Below are 10081 nucleotides of genomic sequence, written 5' to 3' on the forward strand. Positions count from 1 at the left end.
ACATCACCACCCTGCCCAGGTATGATGCAGTGAGGTTCATGTTGATAGGGTGGCTTTGCAGTGTCATGCCTTCACAATGGCCATTACCATTGGCCATCGCAAACGACTCTGAGGTTGTGGCGCTCATCTCGCTTTACAGGCCGAGGGAGACGATGTTTGTCCACAGACAGTTTTTCCGGGTCATGTGGCCAGCATGACTAAGCCGCCTCTGGCAAAACCAAAGCAGCTCACAGAAACGCCATTTACCTTCCCTATTTATCTACGGTACTTGAACTTTGGTGAGTTTTCGAACTGCTAGGTTGGCAGGAGCTGGGACCGAGCAATGGGAGCTAATCCCATCGTGGGGATTCGAACCGCCGACCTTCCGATCGGCAAGCCCTAGGCTCAGTGGTTTAGACCACAGCGCCACCCGTGTCCCTTCACAACTTAACAGCAAAGGCTTCACAGTTATGGTGCACTGGCATAGCCTGGACATTACATGCAAAATCCAGAGCAAGTTAACATTAAAGAGCGGGAGATTTCCAGTACGTAGAACTTTCTGTTGCTTATGACGAATTCCTTTTTGTTTTTGGGAGCTGCACTTGGGCTATAATTCAATTCAATTAAAAACTTTTCAGTTTTAACATGTTCTGTTCAGGATTTTCCATATCCACAGCACCAAAATTCCTGTAAATTGAAGCTGTTTAGGGTCACACCATTAACAGACTTGTTATTTAAGCAAAATGGATTTGGGATACTATGATGTGGTTAGGAAAGTAAGTTGTCAGAGAAGCCAATAGCTGGAGACCCTATGGAAAGTGAGCAGAAGTGGGCAGGTATTCCCGCTTGCTCACCTGAAAGTGGTGTCAGTAAGGTGTGAAATAATTAAACAAATAAAACAAGAGAACAAAGTGAAACTTTGTCTTTGGTATTGAGCTGAACGAAAAGAGGCCCGACTAGTCCTGTATGCTGAATCCAGTGCTAGGCCAGTGGGATGCTCCCTCAGAAACGAAAGGCGGGAGCAGGATCTATGGGAGTGTTCATGCACTATTTTATGCTCAGCCTGTATATGTGACCATTTAGATTGTGCAATTTATGTTCTCATTTTGCCCTGGGGAGAAAATAATATGAAGAAGGGGGTTGGGATATGAAATTGAAGTGCATGAAGTCAACTAGACCATATGGACAATCCATCCCCCAGTACACTCAGAGGCATATTGTTTCCTTCTGCGACAAATGGAAAACAAATCTGTTAGCATTTTTATAGCCTTGAAGCTGCACCTGGAAGCAGGGCATGACATATCAAATTGACAACAAGTTAGCGGCTCACGAAGCACAAAGCATCACATTTAGTCACTGGAAGCTTAAAATAACATTGCTCCGAAAGGGAGCAATTTACTAAGCACTGCCAGTCACACGGGCTTCATTCATTTCAGTTGTGCTGCTGGCATGATCCCCTTCCTCCTGCCTATGAAAATGAATGGCAGCTATACAGAAGGAAAGATTTGGTGGTTTGCACACAAACTATTATTGTTTATTGAAGATAAGTGAAGCGGGGATTATAAATGAATGTGGAATAACAGAATGTTTAAGTGAAGATTTAAGCAAAAACTCATTACCTGAAACAATTATCATTAAGAGTTAAAACCAGGTGCCTACCCCTAGGCTGTTTTCAGTTAGATTTGCCCTGAACAGTTATTCCCCTCTGCTGACAACAGCAACAATGAAGGTTCAGTAATGCCCTCTCAATATTTGATTTGCTTATTTAATTTCTACACTGTTTAATATATTAAAACTATTTCTAAGAAACCAAGGCACCAACACACAACTTAAAGAAAATATTGTTACATATACACAGTTACATAGACAAATGTTACATTAATACAAAGTTACTAACAGGGCTTTTATCAGCTGGAACTCACTGGAACTCAGTTCCAGCACCTCTCAGGTGGGTGCCATTACCTTTATAAGACAACAAGTGAGGCATTCATGGTGAGTTCTGGCACCTCTTTTTCTAGAAAAATAGCACTGGTTATATATATATATATATATATATATATATATATATATATATATATATACACACACACACACACAGTGGTACCTTGGGTTACAGATGCTTCAGGTTACACACGCTTCAGGTTACAGACTCCGCTAACCCAGAAATAGTACCTCAGGTTAAGAACTTTGCTTCAGGATGAGAACAGAAACCGCGCGATGGTGGCAGCGGGAGGCCCCATGAGCTAAGTGGTACCTCAGGTTAAGAACAGTTTCAGGTTAAGAACAGACCTCCGGAACGAATTAAGTTCTTAACCCGAGGTACCACTGTAGATCAATATCCATTCATTTTCCTTCTGACACACCTTCCCTCTCAGTCTCCAGGTTCTCATCCAAGATCCAAACAAGCTTTCTGCTCACTTATAAGAGTCTCACAACAAGAAGAGTTCCTGAAAACAGTGTACATCGCCCTAATTTCTCACTCTAGTCTTGCTTTTATGGGCAGGTCCAAGGTGGCTGGTACTTCCTCAGACTGCCCACAGTTGTGTTGAATTCAGTGGCACATTCCACACACAGTTCCAGGTGCAAAAGATTTGTTAGGTTTCCCAGGGGGTCCAGAGGATGGGGAAAGGACCTGCTCCATTCACAGCTCTTTCTTCACCCTCCATTTTTTTTTCTTTGGAGGGGGGGGTTCCGTTCCTGACACCAGCAGACATATAAGTGTGCCCCTACCCATCACGCCCCAGCCCTAGTTTCTCTCAGGACCAAAAGGACACGAGCATCAGTGATCGTGCATCAATTGGACATGCCTAAAATGGTCACCACCTGTATCCCCCCCCAACACAGATAAGTGCCGACACTCCACTATTTTATGCTTACACTTATTTTATCTTAATTTAGGCATCAAAATTGGTAAAATAATATTTATTGATGCTTCAGTGGTTAATCTGTGATATGTTAGTTTCCCTTCTGACCGTTTACGATTTCTGACTGCAATTTGGTTTTGTTGTATTTTTCTGTAATTTTATAATTGTATGCTGTATTTGTTGAATATCAGCTCACAAGAATTCTAAACAAGATAAAACGAATAAAAGGTTCAGAGAGCTCTTTCTCTGACTGACACTGGAATCCTGTACACGCTTACCCAGAAGAAAATTCTACTTCGGTCACTGTAACTTAGTGGGCTACACAGATTTACTTGGGAGGAAGACCCATTGAGCTAACTGGGACATCCTTCTAAGTTGATGCAATTAGGATTGTTAATGTATTTGGATGTGAATAACTATTTTATTTGTTATGATCTGCTTTGATGGCGCAAAATGCAAGACAGTCATACAAGAAAAACAACAACAAATCAATAGTGGATTTATGCTCTTATTCCAGATTGAAGTATATATTTCATCAAAGGACAGTGCCATCATTTGAGCAGTATTCCTGGCACCGGAAGCTGTTCTATTAGGACATTGCCCCACCAAGCTCAGTTTGTCCTCAGCCAGCCCCCATCTGCCTGCCTTCTTGCACTAGTCCAGGTGGGCCTGATTGTCAGCTTCATCCTCCTTAGTTTCAGAGTTGAGCTTGTAGAAATCAGCAGGGAGAAAGATGGGGACAGAAGTAGAATTAGTTGGCCATGCCTGTCATTGGCACTGACTACACCTATGGTTGACCTCCTTGCCTTCCACCCTACCAGTCTCAATGGGCACCAGCCACCATTGATTCCTGTTTTTTATAGTAGTAGTAGAAGAAGAAGAAGAAGAAGAAGAAGAAGAAGAAGAAGAAGAAGAAGAAGTGTTCAGTAAGACTAAATTTTATTCAGAATATACCTATTGAAATTAATAGACATGACTAACATAATTTAATGGGTCCATGGAGTAAAACGTAGTTGGACACAACCCAAAGTTTATAAATAATATGCTTTCTTTTTACTGATCAAAATTAAAAGATTTTCACAATAAACTGTTTTCTATTTTCCCCAATAGGTCATTTAACTTTATAAACATCATATATATTATTAATTGCTGCTTTCAATGCTGGAATGCCTGTTATTTTGTCATGTGTAACATTTGATGCTATTACAATGTATTTTTTGAGAAAGATTTCGAACAAGCTAATTATAGTGGATGACAGATGTATTAAATACTGAAAATGAGAATGCTGGCCATCCACATATCCAGTTTATCCCTATGTGGTAATTTCCTTCCATGAAACAAAGAAAATCTCTCTTGCCTTTATTATCTGCCAGCTAAATTTAGTTTCTCATATTCTGCAATATATGAACATAGCTGTCAGGGACTGAAAAGTGCAAATATATCTTTCAGAGTACTGTCACAGGAAATTGGGACGTGCTATTATCAAGATCGGCAAATATACATTTTTGGCTGATGATGGAGCTAATTAGCAATGATGAGGAAAGGGTTAGGAGGCTGCAGTTCTCAATCTGTAAATGATCATTCTTCCCCATGAGTGAAATTGCTTTCTACCCCCACCCTATACTCCAAATGTCCCTTCTGTACTTTTTTTGCCCATCCATCATCTAGCTCAACAGTCTGTCCCCATGAATAAAATTGAGCTATTTTTGAACAAATAGTGGTTTGTACTTACCAGTTGGGAAAGAGACATCCCATTCTGCCCTGTGAAAAAGTAGAGGGGTACCCCCCAATAAATCAAAATCAATAATATGGATGTGCTTAAACTGCCAGCAGCAGAACTGTACCTGGAAATTCCTGTGCCACCATGAGGTCACGTCTTGGTGGCAGAGCAGCGTAGACCAGTGCTGTGTGGAACTCCCTATTTCCATGAAAATCTTACCTCCCTATGGAAAAGAAAATCTTTCATCTGGCCTTCCACAAGGTGAGAACGTCAGAGAATATTCTTGGTGAGGTGGCAATGGGTGGTGTTCTTAACTTACATATTACAAGAGGTGACCGGAGGCTGTGCAAGTTGTTTGAAACACTCTGCACGTGCTTCACAGAACACTTTACAGATATGACCTTTTGCCTCACAGCACTTCCTATGATGCCTATGTTACCACACAACATCCGAGGAAAACAAGGTGGGGGGAAGTGCCATAAGAATTGGAAAGCTTGCCAGAGAGAGGGAGAGAGAGGGTGTGTGTGTGAGAGAGGGTTGTGCTCTGTCCAAAATGCAAGAAAGACACTGCAGAAATTCTTAGTGTCAGGGTAACAGTTCACTTCCCACAATGCCCTGGATAGACATGACACTGGGAAACCAAAATGATGGCTTGTCAGCTGTCCTGTACTGCTCACAGAGCTTATGCTTCCTGCCACCACCTAAGGCTGTAAGCACTTCCTGAGGAAGGAGGATGCCTGCCAGAATGCCCTTTTATCCAGGGTCCTCTCATACCTGAAGGCAGCACTGCTAGGGGTGTTGCATTTCCAAGGCAACCGAATAACATTTCCTTTCTCCCAAGAGGCTTAAATCACTCCACTGTAAGGGAACAAAAGCCAACCAGTTGCTTCGATAACTGGGATATTTTCCCCTATGTTCCCGAACTATACTGTAAGTCTCCATGAAGGGTGTTTTGCCCAGTCACCTAGGTAACACAGGAATGCTGTGATCCTTGCAGCCATGTTTGCAGGTTCCACTAAATAATCAAGGGTAGTTCTCCTCTGGAGTCCACAAATATCACTATGAAGTTGGGAATAATGTTTCACCTCAGCCCTGGTTCTACTCCCCTTCCCCCATTGGATTTTTCCCAATCATCTTAGTTTGAATATACTGGGGTTAAACTGTTTTCTGGCTCGCCTGTGATTGTCACACACTGAAACTTACAGAAAGGCCCAAATAATATATGAATATCAAATGAGAGTATTAAGTCTTTCCCTACCCTCTCACCAACTACATTATCTTCATCCTTTTAGGAAAAGCTGACTGCACTCTGCATGCGGGGAATTAAAGACAAGAATTATTATCCCTAAATTTTATTCTATGTAGGGGCTTATACTGCAGCTGACACCATTAGATCAGTATTGACTTTCTTGGCTAAGTTTCAGTTTTTACACTACAATGAAAATCCTGAAAGCACTTTAAAAAAAAATGAAAGCTCCATATGTGGGGAATTAAAGACAAGTGTTATTATCCCTAAGTTTTATTCTACATAGGGGCTTATACTGTGCCTAACACCATTAGATCTGAATTGACTTGCTTGGCTATGTTTCAGGTTTTTACAGTGCAATGGAGGCATAGAATTAAAATAAAAACTGCTTGAAGGTGGGGAACCTTGAAGGTTAATTTAGCACCATTTCACCTGTTATTAATTTATATTTAAGGTATACACTGACTTGAGAGGAAGCCCACTGAACTTGGTGGGACTTATTTTCAAGTAAGCATTTGTAATATTGGACTACACAAATGTATTTCTGAACTACCTTAATTAACACCTCTTTCACAAAGATCTTTCATCCCCCCCCCCCCGATAACTTCTTACAAATTTCTAAACCTTATTTCACACATTCGTATGCAATATGTTTTGAGTTGTTTTTTAACAGAGGTCAAAAGCTGAAATGGATGAAAGGCACTTTGCATTTAGAAAAGCAACTTCAGAGTTCTATAAGAATGCTGCTGGAATGGTTGCAGATGCATTCTGGGTAAATACTAACTATGACTGTATGCATTATTTTTCAGGTTTGGCCGCAGGCCTGCTCCATATTTTGGGATCCAGCTGCATGTGAGCTCATATAAATGTAAATCCCTTGTCAAGAAAAAGCAACTAACTGCATTTCATATTCCATCCTTGGTACAATTATGGCTTGTCCTGTTGGTATATGACACCTTGCATTAGGAAGAAGCAGGAGTTATGTCACTGAACGAATGTTGCAAACTGACAATCAAGATAGTTGGTTATAGGCTCATTCAGGGGATTAAAAACACCAGCACACAGGCACATAAGTACCCTATTAAAAAGTTGTAAAAAGCTCATTTTAAGAGCTACTTGTCAAATAACTAAAAGTAGGGAATTTAATGATATTGTGCATTTGCTTCAGATTATTCACTTGTTTTATGTAGTTACTAGCTGTTTCATTTTCATATTCATAGCAGAACTTGAGTCATCATCTGGAAAGTTCTTCATTTATTTCCCCCATTTGCCACCCAAACCCATTATAAACTTTGATTATGCTCAAACCAATCATAAAGAACTGCTGAAACAATAGCATTAGGAATTACATTGAGTCAAATATCAAACACTTGATGCAATTTCATGGTTAATTCCAAAAGCATTATGAACCATAAATAGTTGCAGTGAAACTGGCTTATGTAAGATTTTTGGCTGGATGGTTTCATTCTGACGAATACATAATCACTTATGAATATTCATGATCAACATTTCAACATTATGGGAACACCTCTGATTGTCAAGAGCAGAAATAACACACAAAAAACCCTTATTAACAACAAGAAGAAGCATTGAATACCCTTCTTGCTTCTATTTTTTTTCCACCAGAAGAACCACTGGGATTTTATAAGGGTAAATATAAAATGCCTAATCAAAATAACAGGAAGTTGAAAAATGAGCATCTTTTAACAACAACATTATAGCATAGTTGTTTTCATGCCATAGACATGTATTTGTGACAGAGATCTGACAGAGAAGACATTTCCTCACATATCTACATGGGAATTTAAACCATGTGATTTCCTCATGAATCCTTTTCTAAGTAAGCCACATGCCATCATCATCATTATTATTATCATTATCTCTGCTGCTTGTAGCTAGGGCTCTTAAGCACCACACAGCCATATGGACCACTACCAGTTTTGTCTGCGAACTTGAATACATGAGTTTCTAAATCTTATACAGTACTATAAACAATACGAGGAACATAAGTGCATCACAGTTACAGTTAAGAAATGAGGGTTTATTTTTGCTGGGCCACCAGGAATAGCAAAACAGCATATATTACTCATGATTCTGATGCCTAGCATCCTATCGAGTCATTGTTTTTCTCAAACCTGTTTCATTAGCATTTGATATCTAAAGTGTTTTTCTTCATACAAAGTTTAAAAATATCACCTCTAGTTTAGAAAATATTTTAACAAAAGACCTTTAAAAAAAATGTTCTTCATTGCTGACAGTTTCTCAGATATGCCATTGTTTTGGATGTAATAGTTTTGGATGCCAAAATTCTGGATAAACATGGCTCACCTGAGAATAAACTGCCGTGGACAGTAAGGGTAATCTAAAAATGCAATATTAAATTTAGAAAATGTGTAAAAATGGGAAAATATGGATAATTGGCAGAGAAGCTGAGGGAAGTCCAAAAAGTTGAAATTTGTGAAAATTGTTTGATATGGCAAATTTGTATAATGGAAAATTTAATAAAAATTATTATTATTTTTTTAAAAAAGAGAGAATAAACTGCCGTGTGAATGTAGCCTAAGACTTCAACTGGTTCATTCTTAGCTATGGAGGGAACTGTGAAGAGATGTGTGTGAACTGGAACTTACAATATGGTTTATGTCTGTAGATCACAGTCCAATATGTCAATCTTATGATGAACTTTGGTGACTCTGGACCGTCCCGCCTCAGAAAAACACTCAGACATATCCTGAGTTCACCCACATCTGACCTAAATATTAACACATGCACATTTAGTTGCTAAGTACAGGATACTCAACTTCTCAATGGGAAACATCCATGCAATGATAAGGCGATTTGAAGGCAGATGGCAGACAGAGATGGCCAGGTTCAATATATGGCTCCCAATCAAAGTCTCTTTTTTAAATAATAAAATTTTCATTAATTTTCAATTACAGTCCAAAAATAGCCTCATTATAATGATACCAATTTATAATACAAGTATTAATACCAATCATTCAAATACCGAATTATATAATTTAGTTAAAGTGGCCCCTCACGTGCTTGATTTGATTATTTTCTTTATTTCTGCTTTCCAAAATCTTATTAGTTTCAATTTTATTCCAGTCAAAAAAGTAATAATCCCTTATACAACAACTGCAATATTTATACTGTAACTTCTATTTGTGTTGACAGGTTAAATGATTTACAAAACGTCAAGTGAGGAATTTGAACTATATCCTTGTTCTTCCTGTGTGTGACAATTATACTGTCCGTGGTGTTTATTCCTGTCCTAGTAAGATTTTATATCTCTCCCCCCCCCCCAATTGTTGCTGTTATCCTTGGGCCTTGGGCAGAGCTAATATCCCATTGTTATTCCAGAAATTTTTCCATTGCTCCATCCCGTGCTTTGTTGTTTTGAAGAAGAGTTTGGATTTGATATCCCGCCTTTCACTCCCCTTCAGGAGTCTCAAAGCGGCTAACATTCTCCTTTCCCTTCCTCCCCCACAACAAACACTCTGTGAGGTGAGTGAGGCTGAGAGACTTCCAAGAAGTGTGACTGGCCCAAGGTCACCCAGCAGCTGCAGGCGGAGGAGCGGAGACACGAACCCGGTTCCCCAGATTATGAGACTACTGCTCTTAACCACTACACCACACTGGCTCTCAAGAACTTTAACAACAGCTGCATAAGTCACTCTGTCCCAGGAAATAAACTATTTTCATCATTTTTCCTCTTAGCTTGGGAAGAAGAATGATCTGCCAAACTGCAGATGACTCAATAAAGAACCTTATCAGTTCACAGCAGCTCACAGACTCCTTTCATCCTTCCTTCCAGCTGAAGATATATAACCAAATATTCTCCCAATTAAATTACATTCCAAGTCCTCTTATCATTACTCAGTTCACTTCACAGATATTAAAAGATGGGGAAGAGTCAGCTCCAAGTTTCCATTGTAAACCTTTTGCAAAATAGAGCTTCCCTCTCTTTTTCCTTTTTTTGACGCACACAGTTTTGTTTGATGTTATATTCCATATTTATAATTCAATTTCTTCCATCATCACTTGTACAAATATAATTTGAACTAACATCCAGAGGAGGGTTGCTGAATCATATAGGCAGAGAAGAAAACTTTAAATAAAGAAACCACAGGCTCCTGTCCCCCCCACCGTCTTTTGCAACAAATGAAGTTTTATCTAAAATTCAAACCTTAAAGTCCTTGCAGTTGGTTTGTTCTGCAGTTTGTGATCTCATCTCTTCTAGCACATGCCTGTACTTTACTCCAATTGAGC

This window comes from Podarcis pityusensis (assembly GCF_964106645.2).
Source record: "Podarcis pityusensis genome assembly, chromosome: 7".
Lineage (NCBI taxonomy): Eukaryota > Metazoa > Chordata > Lepidosauria > Squamata > Lacertidae > Podarcis > Podarcis pityusensis.